Source organism: Choloepus didactylus, chromosome 15 (assembly GCF_015220235.1).
Source record: "Choloepus didactylus isolate mChoDid1 chromosome 15, mChoDid1.pri, whole genome shotgun sequence".
In the NCBI taxonomy this organism is placed as follows: domain Eukaryota; kingdom Metazoa; phylum Chordata; class Mammalia; order Pilosa; family Megalonychidae; genus Choloepus; species Choloepus didactylus.
Window position 1 is genome coordinate 15224402 of NC_051321.1, and position 21640 is coordinate 15246041.

At 38.3% G+C, this 21640-nt stretch overlaps 1 long non-coding RNA gene across 1 annotated transcript in view; it reads left to right on the forward strand.

Moving 5' to 3' along the window:
• The first annotated feature begins 4247 nt into the window (after positions 1-4247).
• LOC119510960 overlaps positions 4248-21640 on the forward strand; it is an 82708-nt gene continuing 65315 nt past the window's right edge. The window contains exon 1 of the long non-coding RNA XR_005212084.1: positions 4248-4440. This is a non-coding gene — a long non-coding RNA (uncharacterized LOC119510960). The remainder of the gene's footprint in view (positions 4441-21640) is intronic.

Genomic DNA, 21640 nt, shown 5'->3' on the forward strand with positions numbered 1-21640 from the left:
TGCTCTTAGGACTGCACCTCCATGAGGACAGAGATCAAACCTGCTTTGACAATAGGCATCCAACTAAAACAACATGTGACTCAAGCCAAGCTGGTCATTCCAGTCAGACTGTATCCCAAGTCTTTAGCTTGAGCACTGAGGAAGTGGCCTTTGCTCTTACTCTATAGGACATGAGCCTTTGTGTATAGGGGGTTTATGGGGCATGTTGGTATCACACAGGGCCTGAGAACGGGGACAGCACAGGGGAAGTAGATCTGAAAAATGGAGAGAAAAAAATGGATCACGGTTACATCATTGAGGCTCTGGGTCAAGCCCTACCTGACTTATCCTGTCTATTATTTGACTGCAAAGTTACATGAGCCATATATTCCCATTTTTTTTATTAAAAGCATTTTAATCAGATTTTTGGTCACATGCAATGGAAAAATACTTATATAGGACCCAAATAATTCCTCATCTGTAGAATGAGGATAATAATACATACCATGAAGGGCTATTTTAAGCTTATAAAAGATGTATACAACAATACCCAATAGGGTAACATTATGCAATAGTGCATAACTAACAGCCACTATTGCTATTAAATAAATGAGTAATCCTACTAACAAACACATATGATTTGATGAACGGCTGTTTATAATAATATAACTTTACTCCCACCTCTCCTTCCATTTAAAACTTTGGATTATTAAAAATCTTGTCATTGTCAGTTGGCAAGCAATCAAAGTAGAGCTATCATCTTAATATACAGTATGAGGCACCAGAAAAACAGAATGTAAATTATAAGAATTTGTTTTACCTACAATTTTAGGAATAGAAATCTTACATTCAAAGAGGCTTGCCTTTGACGACAACATGTTGAGTGAAATAAACCAGCCACAAGAGGACAAATATTGCAATGATTCCACGTACATGAAATACCTAGAATATGCAGATTCAGAGACAGAAAGTAGATGAGAGGATACCTGGTGGAGCAATGGGGAGTTATTGCTCAATGTGTACAGAGTTTCTGTTTAGGGTGATGAAAAAGTCTATAGTAATCGATGGTGGTGATATATATAACATTGTGAATATAACCAATGCTACTCAATTGTATATTTGAAAGTCGTTAAAATGGGAAATTTTCAATTGTATATATGTTACCACAATAAAAATCTTAAAATAAAAAGGCTTGCCAGCACAATGGTTAAAATAAAATTTACTTAACTAATCAAAATTTTCCTTGGCACCCCCCCTTCCAAAAAAATTAAAGAGGAAAAGTGAGACACTATTTCGGAAGAATCAGAAAAGAGAAATAGGAAAAAAAGAAAACTGATGAAATCTCCAAACACACCTGAGGATTGGGCCACACTATCTTTGGCACCAGCTTTTCAATCTTCAGCATGAGTAGAAAGAGAATAGAATTCATTTTCTTTTGTCTAATCACGCAGGAACACCAATAGCCATTGTGACTGGGGCTGCCAAAATGTGAAAATAGTGGGGTGCCTCTGATGCAAAGAGCAAATGACATGAAGCTGAGACTAGAATGATGACTGGGCCAGACATAAAGGTGCCACCTCAAATGTAAATTGGAGTTGGTTTTACCCCATGCTGAGCCCTTCAGTGGCGCTTCACCCCACTTAGAATAAAACCCCACGTCATCACCAGGATCTCCGAGGTCCTGCGTGTGCTGATCCTGGCTGCCTCTCGGACTTCATCTCCCACTCGCCCTCTGCCACTCTGGCCTTCTTGTTTCTGCTCTCCCTCCCTGGAAAGCTCTCCTCCTGTCTGCACTACTCCCTGCTACTTCACTCTATTTTCTAATCAAATGCGACCTCCTCAGACAGAGTTGCCACGCGATTTAAAATGTCAGCAATCCTCCCTCCATCTCTCTATTCCTGCTTTGTGTCTCTTCACAGCATTTATCACTATCGAATACCATGTCACTATTGCTTCATTCATCTGCTCCTTGTCTGTCTTCCCACCTGAATGTGAGCTCCTGAGGACAGAGATCTCCATCATCTTATTCCCCTACCCTCACTGCAGTATCCACAATAGTGCCTGATACACTGTAGCAACTCAATATTTATTGATTGAATTTGTTGCAACCAATTTCTATGTCTATTTGGCAATTGCATTAAATTCACTGTTTGATTTTCAATAAAAGGAAATGTCAGCGACTACGAACCTCCCTGGAACCACCCACCTGTCTCCAATGACTGAGGCACTGGTGATGGAGAGCGCAACCTGACTCATTTATTTCTGATCAACCTCAAACACTCATAACGTAAAGAATATCATATGCATCCTCATGGAACGGAGACATACTTTTCAAGAGGATTAGCTTATAAGAGTATGATAATCCTCCTGGGTTAGATAAATAGATCTTATAGAAATTCCTGGGGCACGTTCTACATAAGGCCTTTTGCTAAAATTAAATTAGCAACAAAATGAGCTTTTCTTGGGGTAAATTAAAGTTGATTTTCTTTTACAAGCTGTTTTAAACGACCACAATGTGATAGGCAGAGACTTCCCCAGACATGCACTGTTTCAAATGCTTCCTTCCAAACTGTGTGCCCAACTGGAGAACAGGAAAGACGAAGGAGAGGAGGGATGGAGCTCTCGAAGGGGCACTAGCCAAGTTTGCAAAGGGCAGCAGATTTGGGGCTTATAAAAAAAAAAGAACCTAAGGACCAGTGATTTAGGAAAACTGCTTGCTTAAATCAGTGACTGTAGCAGTGAGAAACACACAGAGGAACTGAGATGAATTAAAAAAGAAAAGAAAAGAAAAACGGAAAGAAAAGAAAAAAGAAAATCAGCCTGTTAGCTGCTTCCCTGACCCCACCCCCATCCCACAACAAACACAGGCTGAAACTTCCATTATGTCACAGCCCAGCAATGTTTGTCAATAGCTGTCACTGGGGCAGTGACCTAACCCAGGGCATGCAAAATGAGGTTTGTGTGTCTCCTACAAAAATGTTGGTTCTGGGAAGGTCAGTGTAAGCATCTTCCTCTCCCTTCGGTACCAGTACTATCTCTGCTCCAGACTGAATCACACAACTGTGCAAATATTGTACTTTCATATATCATCTGTAGCAAGTGTAATACTGAGCTCTGAAGGTAAATAGCCAGAGAAATTGCAGTTGTATTATCGGACAGACATTCCTATCATCTCAAATCAAACTCTGTTGTGCGGAGCCAAAAGCAAATAGTGGTTTTAGTCAAGACCCTTTTTGGTGTGTGTGGGCTGTTTCAAACTATATATACAAGGCTGTGATTTTGGTCAGCAAATAATCAAGTAAAAATATATTTTATAAGGGTTATCCTTGTCTAAGGGGTTGGACCCTTGAACTCTTCATTTTAGAGTCATATATCTTCTCACTAGGAGTCAGAGCTAAATTGGGGGAGTTAACATACTCGAAAGTATCTGGTTTAAATTGGCAAGCACTCAAAATCTCATCGGAAGAGCTCAGGCCTGAGGCGGCCTCTCTGCAGTGACAATGAGCAGAAGGTGAGGCTTATTACCTGCATGTGAAGGCTCAAATCATGTGAGGCCAACCTAGTGCAAAGCTCTGTGCTAGGGTTTGGGGATATAAAGCGTGCCCGCACCCCTTCCTGCCCCCGCCCCCGCCTGGAATTTATACAGGTAGGGAAATAAATGACCCACAGGCATCAATGGATATGAAATAAAGTTTGTTACTCACACAGTAAACAGGAAAATGATTCATTCCCCAAGGAAAAAGGCTCAGGTTCGGTCCGCAGTGAAGCAAGAACCAAGCTGGGCAGGTGGCCTTGGGGGAGCAGCTGGCTGCAGCTGAAGGCTGCGCTATTTGAAATTCCCACGGATGTGCCGAGGCGAAAGCACGCACGCAGGCGAGGAATCCTTACCGGGTCCCGCAGCGAGCTGTGTTGCAGGGGCCCTGGGAGCCGGTCAGTGGCTAAACAACAAGGGGAGAGTCGGGGGCTTTATTACAAGTGCCCAGCCCAGGAGAGCTGCCATGTCCTGGGCAATGGGATGAGCTGACTGGCTGTGGCCCGGGCCCCACGCTTCAGGCTGCCCCAGGGACAAAGGCTCAGGAGGCGCCGAGCGGAGGGTGAGGGGGGGCTGGTCACCCAGAGGGAAGTCAGGCGTGGTGGCCGGTAGAAGGGCGAACGGCGGCTGGCAGCAGGAAGGATAGATTTCCATTCATCGAGGCCAGCTTGTCCCGGGTCATGTGGATAACAAGGACAGAGCGGGATTTGATACTCGGCCTGGGTGTCTCCAGCATCCTGTTGTTCTGTATATCCCTACTGACTACTTGAGCTTATCTTCCCAACCGGTGGTCCATCTGTCCAGAAGGGCTGGAAGCGTGTGGAGTTTCTTAACCTCTGGCGCCTTTGCAAGCTTGAGAAGTGCACACCAAGAAAGGTTTTCAATGATGTGAGAGGATCCTTTGAATCTCTTTCTGTATCCCAGTGCAGGTAAGTAAGACTTGGTCTTTACCCAGCTCAAGCGTGGTTTCAGGAAGCAGCCAGATCTTCCAGGCTGCAAAGGGGATTTAGAAGACCCTGGACACCTTTGTGAGGGGGTGTATGTGTGGCGGGATGGACACCGTTATCTATAAGCCGATTCAGTTTCATAAGGCATGACAGAGTACCTGCTTGATACTGGAAGAGTGGAGGTTGCAAAGATGAGTAAGACCCAGCCTCTGCCATCTGGCAGAGCAGGGACACGCATCAGTAAGGCGTCAGGTAAACAGCATGTGAGGTTTGGTGCAAGACAGTGGAAGGTGAAAATCCAGATACTGGTTTTCCCAGACTCTCTTGAAATTAGGGCATGGGCAAATGACCTGGGCTCTATCTGTCAGGTTCAGGTTCAATCATCCAGACTTTGAACTAGCGACTCAGAAAAGCAGGGAACACAAAGAATCCTATCTGATAGTGGAGGAAGTGGAGGCATGATCCAGTTATTATCCATGGGGTGTTGACAGCGTGGGTAATATGTCAGAGAGTGGCACTGGGGTTGGTGATACAAGTGGCCGCATCTAGTCCCTCCCCTAAGCAGTTATGTGGCATGAAATTAGGCAGTGTTTTTAGCCAATAATTGTCCATCCTAGGGATTTGGATAAATGCTCAATATCCTTCTGTTTATTTATTTTTATTTAAATGGATATTTGTCCTTTATATTATCAACTTTACTGAGGAATAATTGACATACAATACACTGCATGTCTTTAAAGTGTACAATTTGATAAAGTTTGACTTGTGAAACCATCACTACAATTTGGATAATGAACAGATCATCGCCCCTAAAAATTTCTTCTTATCTCTTTGTAATTCCTCCTGCTTACCCCAAACGGCATCCCTAGCCCTGATCTGATTTCTGACACTATGAATTAGTTTTCCTTTTTCAGAATTTTATATAAATAAAATCATACAGTATGTACTCTTTATCTGGCTTTTTCACTCAGCGTAATTCATACATATTGTTGCATGTATCAACAGTTTATTCTTTTTTATTACTGAGTAATATTCCTTTATACGGATATACCGTGCTTTATTTAGCTACTTGTCTGTTGATAGACATTTTGGTTGTTTCCAGTTTTGGTCCATTACAAATAAAGCTTCTGTGAACATTTGTGTATAAGTTCTCCTACAGACATATGCTTTCATTCATCTTTGGTAACTACCTAGGGGTGGAAGGGTTGGATCATATGGAAGGTCTATGTTTGACATTTTGAGAAATTGCCAAATTGTTTTCCAGAGTGGTTGTACCATTGAAGATTCCCGTCAGTGGTGTACAGTCAGCCTTTTGACTTTAGACATTCTAATAAACGTGTAGTGGCATCTCACTGTAGTTTTAATTTGTATTTTCCTAATGAGTATTGAGTTGAGCATCTTTTCATATGCTCACATCTTTGCTAAAATGTCTTCAAATTTTTTGCTGCATTTGAGTTATTTGTTTTCTTTTTATAGTTTGGAGAGTTTTTTATATTTGCATGTTCTGTATCAGATCCATAGTTTGCAAAGATTTTCTCCCAGTCTATGGTTTATATTTCCATTCTCTTAACAGTGTCTTTCAAACAGAACAGTTTTTAATTTTGCTTCAGCCCAGTTTATCAATTTGTTCTTTTATGGATCATGATTTTGGTGTCATATGTTAAGAACTCTTTGTCTAACCCAAGGCCACAAAAGTTTTCTCCTATCATTTCTTCTAGAAGTTTTAAAGTTCATGGTTTTACATTTAAGTCTATGATCCATTTTGAGTTAATTTTTGCATATGGTACAAAGTACTGATAAAAGTTCATTTCTTTGCTTATGCATATTAAACTGTTCTAGCACCAGTGGTGGAAGAGATTTCTTTCTCCACCGAATTGCTTTTGTGCCTTTGTCAAAAATCTGTTCTCCAGTTATGAACTCTATTCTGTTCCACTGATCTACTTCCCTACCTTTATGCCAATACTCACTGTCTTGATTTACTATATATATAGTTACATAGTAAATCTTGAAATATTCTTTTCAGAGTTATTTTGATTATTGTTGGTTCTTTATATATCCATATGAATTTTAGAATAAATTTATCAGTTTTTACCAAAAAACCTGCTGAGACTTGAATTGGTGTTATGCTAAATCTATAAATCAATTTGCACAGAACTGAATTCTTAAACATATTGATTCTTCTCACCCATAATCGTATATATTGGATTTCCTTAATTTCTCTCAGCAATATTTTGTAACTTTCAATGTCAGATCTTTCACATCTTTTGTCAGATTTATTCATACTTCTTATTTTCGATCGTATTGTAAATAGTATTTTAATCTTACTTTCCAATCATGTGTTGCTAGTATGTAGAAATACAATTATTTTTTCTGAATTGAGCCTCTATCCTATAAATTTACTTAATTCACTCATTAGTTCTACTAGCTTTTTAGCACATTCAATTGGATTTTCTGCATAGACAATCATAACCGATGAATAAAGAGTGCTTTACTAGCAGGGACTCGAACAGACGTTTGTACAAGGACGTTCATAGCGGCATTATTCACAATTACTAATAGATGGAAGCAACCCAAGTGTCCATCACCCAATAAATGGATGAACAAAATGTGGTATACAAATAAAGTGGAATATTATTCAGCTGTAAGAAGGAATGATGTTTTGATGCATGTGACAACATGGAGAACCTTGAGGACATCATGTTGAGTAAAATAAGCCAGACACAAAAGGACAAATGTTGTATGACCTCACTGATATGAACTAATTATAAGTAAACTCATAGAGTTAGAATCTAGAATATAGTTCCCAGGGGATAGAATAGGGGTAGAGAACGGGGAGGTGATGTCTAATTTGGGAAGAATTTCTATTTAGGTTGAGTGTAAATGTTTGGAAATGGATAGTGGTGATGGTAACACATTATTGTGAGTTTAATTAACAGCATTGAATTATGTTTGTGAATATGGTTGAAAGGGGAAGTTTGGGATCCTGTACGTTACTAGAAGGAAAATCAGAAGACAAAACATGGGACTGTATAACACAGTGAATCCTGTTGTAGACAATGGACTGTGGTTAATAGTGCAAATATAAGAATGTTCTTTCATGGATTATAACAAATGTGCAACACTATTACAGGGTGTTAATTATAGGGTGGTATATGGGAAACAATACACCTAATGTTAACTATGGGCTATAGTTAGCAGTAATATTGTAATATTTTTTCATTGTAACAAAGTTCCACACTTTTTCATGGTTCCTGACCTTTTGCATCCAAGAGTACTGTAAACATAAAAAAAAATTAGCTAGAATCAAGAATCTGGACTTCTATGAGGTGTGTGTCAGTGACTCAGTCCTCTTGGTAGGCTTCTTTCCTGTCTTGCCTTAACTCCTTAATTTCAATTTGGAATGAGTTGGAGCAAATCTAACACCCTCAACATGGCTTTAATATTTAACATATTAGAAACAGTATACATTTAGGTTGAAGAAAATGGTGTGTTTTTTTTTTCTTTATAAGGAGCAGCAGAATTCCACACACAGTGTTTTGTAAGCCAGAGCCTCCTAAATAAGAGTTTAAAGTCATTTCTTAGACTCATTTAAGAAGTTTTGGATAGGGTCATATTTTGAACATATGTATAAAACAGCATTCCATAATTGATTTATTAACTTATGAGGTCATGTTTATGATTTCTTTCTGAAATATTTGAAAGCAAGCTATAACTGCATAATCCTATAAAATCTATTCATCACAAACCTGCTTCAAAAGTTCTTAAAAAGCACAAAAAGAGCCAGCATATTGTATTTAGTTACGGTTGAAGTTTGTACTCCAAAGGATAAATGAATACGATTTGTATTTGCTATGGATCGTGCTGTGTTTTATTCACATTGTATTACATCTCAGGAGAGAGTTAGCTAAATAGGTCCAAATGGCAGAAGTTCAGAAATCCAGAAAAATGCAAACATCACTTTTTTTTTTCATGGTGGACAAGACAGAAATGATTAAGAAATCCTTTAGAAAATATTACATTTTCAAATGTTTTGAAAAGGCCACAGAATTCCTAAAAGCTAAGTCCCTTCCCATCCCATTCATCTTGAACTATGCTGTCATTTCATGTGATCCTAAAAACATAATGTGCATACTTTGCTTTGCTAAACCCTTTTAATTTAGGCTTCATGGATCCTTTGTATTCAAATACATTACTTGTCATCGTCCCCTGCTGATCTCAATGGTTACCAGAGAAAACTTTGAGCCTAAATTGGCTCAAAGATAGGCTAAGTACGTTCTTTGTGATGCAATATCTGGGTTATCAGAAAACCCCTTTTTCCCACAAAGTTATTTCCTAAAACGCCTGTGTTAATACCTCACTTCTTTTATCAAGGGACCTTGGAAGAGGTGACATTTTGAATTAAATTTACTCGAAGGTGTAAATGATAGTTATGAGTTCTCTTTCTGAGATGAGAGGGCAGAGATCTGGTACTTGTCAGAGTCTTTAAAGAGGAATGAAAACATTTGTGAGTAAAGAGCAAAGGGATCAAGAAAGGAGACGCTTGCTGTAGCAAAGACAAATACTCTATTTCACAGTTTTCCTGGTCAGACATAAAAAAGAAGAAAAAACCACCTACCAAGTGCAGACATTGTCACGTTATAAACCTGGCCCTGTTTAATCCAATTGCAATCTCTTCTTTTACAGAAAGGAGGATGAAAATATACTTTTTAAAATAGGCAAAACCATGACGATACAAATATGCATACTTCAGAGGTAACTTAATAAATATTGAGAGAACCGGTAAGATGTCAAATGCCTGGTGTAAAGGAAAATCCTTTGAGCAGACATATAGAAAGGCAATGAGGGATGTTGACGTGAATTTGCTAATAGATGCAGAACTGGTCAATATCTACATGGTGATAGTCAACTGCATCCCCACCAGGACAAATTTCATTTGTATCTATATGAACAAGAATCATTTGCATCTCTATTGGTTCTAGAATTTACAGAATTATAAAATAGCTAAAAAATGTTAAAGGCATAAATCCCTAAACAATCAGATAACCCTGGAGGATCTGTTTAGTCGAGATAATTCTTTGCAGTAGAGGACTGTTCTGTGCATTGTAGGATGTTTTGCAGTATCCCTGTCCTATATCCACCAGATTCCAGCAGCAACTACTAAGTTATAACCAAAAATGTTTCCTGATCCCACGGGGACAAAGTCACCCCCAGATGAGAACTGCTGTTTTAGGTAATGCCCAGCATTTCATTGAAAGGACACCAGTCAATTCTTTGCTCATTTATATGTCTGCAAACGGTTTTTTCCAGACAGAAAAGAGACTTAGAAAATTTAAGTACCTTGGTCAAGATTGTAAACCTATGAAATGGTGAAATGGAACACAAAACCATTCTGATCCCAAAGTGTATTTCTTCCCATTCCACCACTCTGAAAATAGAAATAGGTGATATTCAGGTTCTTATATGAAGTGTTCCATTAATAATCATAATACAAATAAAAATCCTGGATCTTCTTGCCCTTGCATTAACTATTTCTGCTTGATATCACCATTAAGAGAAACACAAATCTGAACCCAAAGTTCTAGAAAAGTAATGTCTTTACTGAAGTCTCTTGAAGAGGCAACAAATAAGAATTTCCTCACACAAGAAACAGAAAAACTTCTTTAAACCCTTTGTTGTAGGCATCTCCTTTCTGGAAGCTCCACTTATCTTTGTAGCTGCTTCCTGGATATCCCGTCCGTCTCTCTGAAACTCCAGCTTGCTTCTCGCATGTCCCCTTGTCTTCTGCAGAGAAATGCACCATGGCCTTGCATAAACCCAATTTATTCTATCTATATATCCTTCAAATTCATCTCTCTACCCCTTACTCTAATGGGCACAACAAAGGGATCTAGAGGGGGAAAGAGGTAAAGCTGTAAATACTTACATTTTGGTATTTTTTCACCCTGATGCAAAAAGTATATTCTTCTTTTTTAAATGTGGAGTTAGATGATAACACATTTGATGGTCTACCTGTTGGAAAAACTGGAAGCAGTGACACTCCAGGAGCATGAGCATTCCTAATGCCCAAATCTTGGTTTCTAAATACCAAGATCTCCACTAAAAGAAAGAAAAAGTCTCCTTAGAGAAATCTGTTGGGGTGGGGAAAGCACCAGGTAAGCTTGTAACATCTTGTGCCCAGAAAACAAGGAAGTTCTCAAAGCTTGATAGGGACATGTCAGAAAGACACAGGAGCCAGCTAAAGGGTCTCCCTCTGCTTAATATGAGACAATTTGAATACCAGAAAAATAATGAAAGTTATGGTTTACAGCATCAAAAATCCATGAGTCCGTAGTGATACTCAAAGCAAAAACCTTGGCGTTCTGGAGAGAGATGGAGAAGGGAATGTTTTTCTTTACCAAAGAATGCCAATTAGTAAGTGTAGAAGGAACGATACAAACCTCTACTGTTTGTCTGCATGAGTTTAATTAAGATAATTACCCCTAATTACCAAACTAAAAAATATATATAGTTACAAATAGATCCACTGGTTGTTCAAGCAGTCTATCTGTATATCTATCTATCTTCTATCTAGCTGTCTATATCTGGATTTTATATAAGAATCTTTAGGTTCTTCTACTAAAGAAGTTTGAAAGCTGCTGTTCCAGAAATTATTCTTATATGTATGGCTAGCATTTCATGGTCCAGGTATAACAATTTTAATTTAACCATTTACTTTGATTGTTGCCAATTTTTAAATTATTTCCTTATTATGCTAAAATGGACATCCTTATCCATAACTCTCTGTGTACATCTCAACTATTTCCTCCAGATAAACACCAAGACGTCGCATGACTGATTCAAAGGCTAAGAATGATCGTAGGACTTTTGGTAGAAATTTTCCAGGAAAACTGTATGTACCTATACCTCCCTCCAGCAGGCGGGTTGCATGACTTTGGGATTTATTAACATAACAGTGACACTAATTTCCATTTTCTGGGCACCTGCTCTATGCTCCACAGTTGCTAGACATCCCTCACATTGTCTTCTCAACAACCTTGCGAAGTTGGTAGTATTTCTCCCATACAAATGAGAGACCTGAAGCTCAAAGAAATTGAGGCACACAGAGTCATAAAGCAAGGTACATGGTGTGCTAGAATTGAAGTCATTTTGCAGGGTCTCTACAACCCATGCTCTTTCCATTTGGCCAAACTGCCTCCCACAATATGCTGAAAAGAGGGTCTCGTTTCCTGTGACTCTGTGTCTTTCAATACTTAGTTTGGGTCCCGGCCATCTGAGTGCTCCCTGAGCCTACGATTGCTTCCCTGCTTCCCACTCTCCCACCCTCAGCCTGCAACAGGATACATAAACACACATGCATCTGAAGCCTCCAATTCTAATCCCAAATCGTAGGATTCTTTTTGTTTGTTTTTTTCCTCCATAACATATTTGTTATCTCCCTTTTCCCGTAGGGAAGATCCTGGTTCCCAACAATGTCTGTATATTTACTTATTTTCTCAATTCTACAATACAGTGCTTCAGAATCACTATATCAATACCACTATCAAACAACAAATCTACTGAATCAAGCTAAATTCCTAGCAATTCTTTCATGTCTTTAGAATACATCCCAATGAGGATGTACAGTTAGAGGACTGTGCTCAAACCTTATTTAGAGTAATTCTTATTTTTCTTCTGTATAGTTGTATTATCAGTTTCATATAGGGTTAGATTAATTTGTTTCACTTTGTATTCAATTTTAGGGTATTCCCCATCCATTCTGATTTAATTTTATGTTTTAGTACATAAAACTTAAGCATGATTTAAAAGTCAAAACTATTTATTCAAAGAAGTCTCATCCTCCCAGTCCCTTCCACCATGTTCCTATCCCCTCTTGAAGACAGCCAAGTGGCTTCATTTCCAGCTAATCTTTCCTGTATTTCTTTTAGGGATAAAAGTTCTTATTTTCCTTTCTGCCCTTCCCACAAGGAGCATATTACGTATAGTTTTTTTTCACCTTGCTTTATTTTTCACTTAATGGAATATCCTGAAAATGATTATCTACCAAAAGAAATCTTCATTCTTTTATTTTTTTTAACATCTGCTTACTGCCCCACTTAGTGGGTATTTAATTCAACAATTCTCATAGATATTGTCATTTGGGTCATTTCCAGTAATTTACTATTATAAATTGTAACTTCAGGGAATAACTTTCTGCATATTTTTTGCTATTATTAGAAGTTATCTTCAGAATAAATTCCTAGAAGTTGGATTTCTGGTTTACTGGGGACATGCATATGTAGTTTATTAGATACTGTTTACTAGTAGTGTATGAGAGTATACAGTTCCTCAAAGCTTCATCAAGAATATGTTACCAAATTTTTGACTTTTTTCAATCAAATACTGAGAAGTTGTATTTCTATGCAGTTTTAACTTGCATTTCTTTTGTTATAATAGAGGTTAGACATTTTTTATATAGACATTTGTATATGTTGTGTGCAAGTGTGTATCTATTTTTTGTGAACTTTTTATCTCTTTTTCCCATTTTCCTGTCACTTTTTTTTGTTCTCTTTTTATCCTGTGATTTTGGAGTTTGTTTTTTTTTTTTTTTTTTTAAGTATATAAGAGATATTAGTCCTTTGTTAGTGATATGTGTTGCAACTATTTTTTTCCAGTGTAGCATTTTGTTTTGACTTTACTTATAATCTTTTTTAACACAAAAATTTCTTTTTAATTCAATGTTTCCTTTGTTGCTTCTTGATTTTGAGTCATAGTTGGAAAAATCTTTTCCCATACCCAAGGTATGTGGAGGGATTCGCCCATGTTTTATTCCAGTACACAAATGGTTTCATGTTTTATGTTTAAATCTCTCATCGATTTGAAAATTATTCTTGTGTATGTTATCAGGGAGAAAAAGATTTTAAATTAGCCTTGAAGTTGGTATTTGCCTGTCTTGTGATTTCTTTTAGGAACTTGCTAGAAAATATGACATAAAATGAAAGCACCATGTGGACAGGGAACATCTAATTGGTAACATTCGTATAAGAATTCTGAGGTCCTGGAGATGTTCTTTTGCTGAAGGGGGTTCATGGCCCAGAGCAGCTCCTCTGAGGTCTCAGTCTTTATCACTGTACAGGGAGGACTGGGATTCAGGGTGAATTGCCAGTGCAGTGGGAGAACATCTAGAGGTGCTTCTGGAAAGATGGGCCAGGAGATCCAACTATCAGAGAAAAGCAGTAGAAATCCTTCCCTCTAGCAAAGGGCTAAAAAGGCAGGGACAGAGTCAGGGAAGGAGGAAATTGCGAGCTGATCACAGATAAGTTCAGAGAAGGGGGAATTTCCCCAAGCTGAGTTGTGCTGGTTTGGAGCCCAGAAAAATGCCATGTTCTTTTTTTTTTTTTTTTTTTTTTTTTTTTTTTTTTGTACTTTCGATTGTTTATAGTACCATTACATAGTTGTACATTCATCACCTAAATCAATCCCTGACACCTTCATTAGCACACACACAAAAATAACAATAATAATAATTAGAGTGAAAAAGAGCAATTGAAGTAAAAAAGAACACTGGGTACCTTTGTCTGTTTGTTTCCTTCCCCTACTTTTCTACACATCCATCCATAAACTAGACAAAGTGGAGTTTGGTCCTTATGGCATTCCCAATCCCATTGTCACCCCTCATAAGCTACATTTTTATACGCCATGTTCTTTTAATCCATTCTTGTGGGTGCTGATCTATTGGGGATGGGACCTTTTAATTAGGTTGTTTCATTTAAGATGTGACTCAATTGAATTGAGACCAATTCAAAATGGGTCTCAAGCCTTTATTGGAGTCCTTTATGAGAGGATAAAAGGCAGAGACATTTTGGAAAGAGAGAAGAGAGAGAAATGCCCAGGGAAGCAAGAAGGACCCACAGGAGCTGAGAGAAAGAGCCAATGAAACAAGAACCCAGGAAAGAAGGACCAGAAGATGTCTCCATGTGCCTTTCCGTGTGACAGAGGAACCCCGGATGCCAGCACCCTTTCTTCAGAGACAGTATCCTCTTATTGATGCCTTAATTTGGACATTTTCACAGCCTTAGAATTGTAACTTGTAATTTAATACATCCCCATTGTTAAAAGCCAACTCATTTTCTGGTATATTGTGTTTCGGCAGCTTTAGTAAACTGAAACATGAGTGTAAGGGCCAAAAGGAGGAGCTTCTGTGAAACGAGGGTCTGGTTCACCCAAAGGGCATAAAATGATCAAGATCAGGGTCTGGGTAGGAGCACGAAGTGTCAGCAGGGTGACGAGGAACCCAACCCGGACGGAGGGGGAGCGAGGGGCCTGCGTGCACCCCTGCCAGGAAATTTCATGTTCATCTGAGATTTATGCTCTGGATCTAGTGTTGGATTTTACCCAGCATTTAAAGAGATCTGTGTTCTTCAAACTTGGGGGATGGGGAGAGAGCAAAAAATCAGCCATCTTGGGGGGGTTTATGGATAAGCCTCATGAGCATTCAGGAATGTAGTTGTACAGAACAAAACACAACTTACAAGGAGTCAGAGAGATTTCTGACACAGACCATGAAATCTGGTTTGCAGAGGCATCCATAAGTCAAGAGTATTGCTCTACATAAAAAAACAGAATTAATTCTGCTAAGTGAATTATTGCTGAATGTGAAATCATGGAAAGTTCTTACTTTATTTTAATTAATGTGTAATTGCGGCCACTTCTCCCATTCTCTACTGCCCTCTTGGTGACTGGACCCTCCAACACCAGGAGGCAGAGAGAGCTCAGAGGTCATATGCTGACATATAGCCTAATCAGGATTGCAAAGGAGCCCGATCTCATATTCACAACCTAAAATAAGGCCCAACACAATGCATTTCACGGTAAGGTGATACCACCTGTCAAGGAAAACCAGGCGAGCCTGGTAATGGGCAGGTTCAAACTCCCATCCTAAATATAAGGGGGTGGGACAGGGAGCCCATGGTAGGCTCAGGTATCACTCTGGAAAATGGGACCCTGACTAGGTATTGAAGAAAACAGAGCCAGAGAGCAGGCTACACACTCTCCTGAGTGAGAAGCAGGCTGTAGTTTGAGTGTACGCAGCAGCTTGGCAGAGCCCCAGAGATAGGCCTTTAAATTCCAACACACCTTGTTCCTTGCTTTATGACTCTGTGTGCCTCAATTTCTTTGAGCTTCAGGTCTCTCATTTGTATGGGAAAAATATTACCAACTTTGCAAGGTTGTTGAGAAGACAATATGAGGGATGTCTAGCAACTGTGGGGCATAGAGCAGGTGCCCAGAAAATGGAAATTAGTGTGACTGTTACTGTTAATAAATCCCAAAGTCATGCAACCCCCCTGCTGGAGGGAGGTATAGGTGCATACAGTTTTCCTGGAAAATTTCTACCAAAAGTCTTACGATCATTCTTAGCCTTTGAATCAGTCATGCGACGTCTTGGTGTTTATCTGGAGGAAATAGTTGAGATGTACACAGAGAGTTATGGATAAGGATGTCCATTTTAGCATAATAAAGGAATAATTTAAAAAATGGCCACAAAGTATGGTTAAATTAAATTTGTTAAACCTGGACCATGAAATTCCAGTCATACATCTAAAAGTAATTTATGGAACGATAGCTTTCAAGTTTATTTATCAGGGGAACTAAAAAAAGTTTGTATGAAAACAAAACACACATATGGATATATATAAAGATGGATAGACAGAAGTATAGATATAAACACAGATTTATTTGCACGTATATATTTCTTTGCTTTGGTTAAGTAGGAAAAATTATTTAAAGTGATAGAGACAAATGCAGATCAACTCCTATTAACGTGCTGATGGCCACATAAGACCTCTGAGATAGTTTCTCCCACACAGATATTCATTACAATTAGAACTGAAATTGTCCTCTGCTGGGACAGAACCACATGTTGGGCTTCTTAATAAACATAACAAAAATCAGTCTTTCTATCTAATCTCAGTTCGGCAACTGCAAGACATAGATCTTTTTTCAATCAACAGAGTATCATGCTGCTCTTCAGGCTCTCCCCAGACAGCTGTTTTGAAAGGGCTGCTCTGTATTGCCATCAAAAGCATGACTGAAGCTAAGGGTGCTGGATAGATGCACCTCTACATCCTTTATATTCTACCCTCATAGGAAATCAGGCTGTAAAGCAGACTAGAAATGCCTTCCCTAAACAGCCCTCTAATTGAACACTGTGTCTACACTTTTTGTCACAGTTTCTCTGATTGGAATCTGAGTGCTAGTATAAAGAACATGTGTGGCCCTTGCACAGAACTGTTTTTGATGAAATTTGTTGCACTATTGTTATTCTATGAAAATACATTATAAATTCTGTCTGAGATTTAGTATCGTGAAGTTTGCCACTCCTGAAGACATGGTAAACTACTTTTTTTTCAGGCAATGAGAGGTATGTGCTGTGCTGGGTTTTCCTTTTCACCTTGGCCATTGGGAAGCTCAGAACTAGATTTAGTGTCCAACTAAAATACATCTCATTACTGTTTCTGGTATGATTATTTTGCTTTTTATATGATTTCTGATCTTGTGAAACTTTATTTTAGCTATCCTGATTATAGGCAGTTGCAATTTGAGAACACTTTGATAAAGAAATGTCATAGACATGCTCAGGCAAAGCCTTCTCGGGATAGCTCTATGAAGGAGACTAAGACAAAGTCTTGTCTTCAGTCTGGTAGTTCCAGACACTGGATGTTTTCTGGAACAATATGCCAGAGATGATTAGGTTCGAAGACAATCTCAAGCTAATGAAATTCATGAGAGTAATAGTGACTGCTGATAGTCACGATAACAATAGCTAACATTTTTTGAATGCCCATTTTGTGAAATATACTGGCAAGCAGCCAGCCATATGTTTTCTAGAACAATAAACTAGAATTCTTTAGTCCCTCAGAGATTATCCCAAGTTAATAAAACTCACAAGAGACCAACATTGATTGCTAATATTAATGATAATAATCACCTACTTTTTGAATGACACCTGCAAACAGCCAAGATAATCAGTATTGAATAATGTTAAGAGTTTAGTACTTAGACTTAGGTCTGGGTTCATAACCCAGTTCTGCCACTTACTACATATTTGACAAGTTATTTCCTTTTCTGTGCTTGCTTCTTCATCTGTAAACATGAAGATGGAGATAATTATAGTACCTACCTCAGAGAATTGTGGGAGGTGATGTATGTGGGTATTCAGTTCAAAATTCATAGCATAGAGGAAGTGCTAAACAAATGGAACTCATGATGGTGAGTGGGCATGAAGGTGGTGATATTAGTTGTCTGAGGAAAACCCATATGGGAAACTACCATATGGCCCAACAATTCCACTTCTAGGTATATGCTCCCAAATAATTGAAAACAGGGACTCAAACAGATGCCCACATTCATGGCAGCATTACTCACAATGCCCATCAACAGATGAATGGAAAAACACACAGAATGGAATACTATTCGACAGTAAGAAGGAAAGAAGTTCTGGTATATGCTACAACATAGATGAAACTTGAAATCATTATGTTGAGTAAAATAAGCCACACACCAAAGGATGAATATTGTATGATTCCACTCAAGTAAAATACCTAGAATAAGCAAACTCATAGAGACAGAAGGTGTTAGAGATTACTAGAGGCCAGGGAGAAAGGGGAATGGGGATTTATTATTTAGGAGCTACAGAGTTTCTGTTGGGGTTGATGAAAAAGTCTTGGTAATGGACGGTGGTGATGGTAGCACAACACTGTGAAAGTAGTTAATGCCACCAAATTGTACACTTAAAAATGGTTAAATTGGGAAATTGTATGTTTTATGTATGTATATATATTACCATAACAAAATTTAAAAATACAAATTAAAAATTCAAAAATAATTTTTAAAAATCTTAACAATGAAAAAAACCAAACCCACCTGGGAAGCCATGGGGTAATAAAAGAGTTAATAAACGAGTGAGGTTGGATTCAGAACCAAGGGAGGTAAAATATTTTAACGTGTGCCCAGCTAGTCTAGCTTCATGCCTTCTTCACATTCCAGGGCTTGAACATTCAGTAAATGAGGCCCATCAACCACATGACAGCCCACGACATTACATCTTGATTTCCTTCCCTCTTTATCTTTCTTTGGCTGCAAGTTAAGCACAGCCAAAGACGGCTCAGCCCCCACTGGCGGGTTGCTCGCCCCTCTCGGCTTCAGTTTCCATTCACTGCCCAGATTTCCTCTTTCTTGGGAAAGCGGTTCAGGCATGTTGGATTCCTAATTGCTCCCTGGTCTTTTTCATGGACAAGGATGCTGTCACATCTCAAGCACCCATGCCATTTAAAACAAAGAGATCATTTAAAAATTTTTAAATTTTACCTTAATAGATAAACCTTTTTTTCCTTTAGTTCTTTTTTTCTTGTTTTTTTTTTTATTAGAGCAGTTGTATGTTTACAGAAAAATCATGCAGAAAGTATAGAATTCCCATATACCACACCCCCATTCCATTTTCTCTATTGTTAACATTTTGCATTAGTGTGGTACCTTTGTTACAATTGATGAAAAATATTATAATTATTACCTGTAGTCCACAGTTCCCCAGTTCTTGTGACTACTTTATTCCTGCATACTGCCAACCCTGGTGTATATATGCTTTTATTTGTTTGTGTGTTTTTAGTGTAGGCTGCTTCATATGCTTTCTTTTTCCCTTTGGAAATAGACAGAGCATTATTATTTTTTAAAACCCAATCAGTGGTTTTTGCAAAAACATATTTCAAAAGCTTTTAAAATACTAGCCTACTGGACAGATGAAAATAATAATTGTGTTAATTTTAAAACCTACACACTGCTTGATGGTGGGAAAAAAGAGAGGAAAGAGCAGCTGGTTGAAAAATAACCACAACGGCGACGACATCAACAGCAACATACACCCTGTGGTTTTTATTTGTAAATCCAAGAGGAAGAGCCAAACTCTGAGAAACCAGAGCTATTTGCCTGGGTACAGAAATAAATCATAGATTATTTTCTTCTTCCAGTGAAATACTATTCAAAGTGAATATTTATATTCTTCCTTTCCCTTAAATGCTATTGAAAATGAATATGTATCTGGTGGGAATTTAAGTGCTGTATATTGTCTAGTTGACAGAGTCATTTATAAAAGTTGAGATATTTTATACCCCATGAGGGCTTAATTAGGGTTTATAAGATCACTGGAAGTTGCAATAGAAATATTGTGTTCTTTCTTCCCCCAAGACTTTCCCTAGGTCCTTTATGAGGGCCTTTAAAACTCATTTAAGTCTTGCTGAAGTTAATCATAACTTCAGATTATGGCCATTTCACAGGGGAAGCTAGTCTCTGCACCTTCCCCATTTCTCCCAGAATTTCTTGGATAACCATTAAGTGGGGTCAGTTTCAAATTCTGTTCCTCCTCTTAATAGACTTTTGAAAGGAAAACAAGGAGGTGATGGAAAATACACACAAATCTCAAGACATCCGTGCTCATAGAATTTCAGCTGACTTAGGGCAAAGAATAAAAAATGAACTGTTTAGTAAATCCAAACGATAGAAAATGCTGACAAATGCTGTCTTTGCACAGGAGACATTAACGCTCTGACTGGGAGGGTGAAAAATTGAACAGATGGCACCTCTAAATGCAAGGCTCATATACTCTATTTCCACTGTGTTTTTTGTAAACTTTCATTTTAAATTTGGTGCTAGGAACAAAAAACCGAACAAAAAAAGAAGTGTGTTAATGGCACCACCCAGGGACAAACTAGCACAAGCTTCTCTTTTGAACAGGATGCAGGCGCTTCTAATTCCGGCCTTCAGATCTCATCCTCTTCTGGGTCCTAAGTTTTTCTGGGAACCAGTTAAGGTGAGACCTCACAGGAACCAGGATACTCAGTCAGATAATAACTATCATAAGGTTTTTACTAAAGTGAGACCTCTGAGGTCACTTTACACCAAATGGAAATCCAAAACCATTCTCCCTTGGGCCCATCTGCACTTTGCTTTATCCTAAATATTGTCAACAAGCAATTCTTGAGCTGCAACTATGGGCAATGATCTTACTATTTGAATACGGTTGCTTGTTTATTTATGGAGGACAATGGGTTGATGATGACTTCTAACTTAATTGTCTAAACAAATTGTCAAAGCATGTCCTCTCTAAGTTTACTGTTCAGTCTTGAATTTGACTATAATAAGAGGAAACTTCAGAAATTGTTTAGATTCTACAAATTCCATTCCTTTGGTTATGTTATATAATTAGTTTTTGTTGTTGTGTTGCTTTCAGAATGGGTATTTGGGGAACTGGATGTTTATCTGGAAATATGTACATGTCTTATATGTGTCTTAACCACATTGTAAGGGTTCTCAAAGCAGAGCCATATCTTATGCTTCCTTCTCTCCCCACTGTCAACTGCATTGATCATACCATCACTCACTAAATGCATGTTAACTTGGCACACTGGCTTACTTTAAAAAGAGAGTGGAAAGATATATGACCACAAACATATTTTATATTTATATAAATTTGAAGACTTAGAGACCAAATGTTCAGGAAAGTGAGGGCTGAACAAAATAACTTTATTAAAAAACAAGCTCCCCCAGATCTACAGCCAACTGATCTTTGATAAGGCCCCCAAAGCCACTGCACTGGGACATAATAGTCTTTTCAACAAATGGGCCTGGGAGAGTTGGCTATCCATATCCAAAAGAATGAAAGAGGACCCCTACCTCACACCCTACACAAAAGTTAATTCAAAGTGGATCAAAGACCTCAATATAAAAGATAGTACCATAAAACTCCTAGAAGATAATGTAGGCAGACATCTTCAAGACCTTGCATTAGGAGGTTACTTCCTGGACCTTACCCCCAAAGCACAAGCAACAAAGGAAAAAAAATAGATAAATGGGAACTCCTCAAGCTTAGAAGTTTTTGTTCCTCAAAGGAATTTGTCAAAAAGGTGAAGAGGCAGCCAACTCAATGGGAAAAAATTTTTGGAAACCATGTATCTGACAAAAGACTGATATCTTGCATATATAAAGAAATCCTGCAACTCAATGACGATAGTACAGACATCCCAATTATAATATGGGCAAAAGATATGAAGAGACAGTTCTCTGAAGGGGAAAAACAAATGGCCAAAAAACACATGAAAAAACGTTCAGCTTCACTAGCTATTAGAGAGATGCAAATTAAGAGCACAACAAGATA